This window comes from Theobroma umbraticum, unplaced genomic scaffold (assembly GCF_002168275.2).
Source record: "Theobroma umbraticum cultivar Fairchild unplaced genomic scaffold, ASM216827v3 scaffold_146.0, whole genome shotgun sequence".
Taxonomy (NCBI): domain Eukaryota; kingdom Viridiplantae; phylum Streptophyta; class Magnoliopsida; order Malvales; family Malvaceae; genus Theobroma; species Theobroma umbraticum.
In genome coordinates, this window is record NW_018397265.1 from 1,505,018 (window position 1) to 1,505,334 (window position 317).

The window sequence follows — 317 nt, forward strand, 5'->3', positions numbered from 1 at the left end:
TTGCATAAACACTTGAGTGAGGAACCAAATGCACTTCTCATGGCGAATCATGTTCAGTGAACTCGCTTTCCCCTTGGCAAGCACCCACATGCTAGTTCCAAGTATCTCTATACTTCAACCTATGAAATCGATTGCTTACTTCACAAGTAAGGAACATAACATGTGCCAATCTTTGAGCATAATTGATGCCCTGTCTGAATAATACAATGATCAAGAACATTTAGGAATAATGCTTTAATGCAAAAGGATCTCGTAATTGTATACCAATACAATTCCTTTGCAAGGCATATATAGTTCCATAGGCTTTATCTACATAA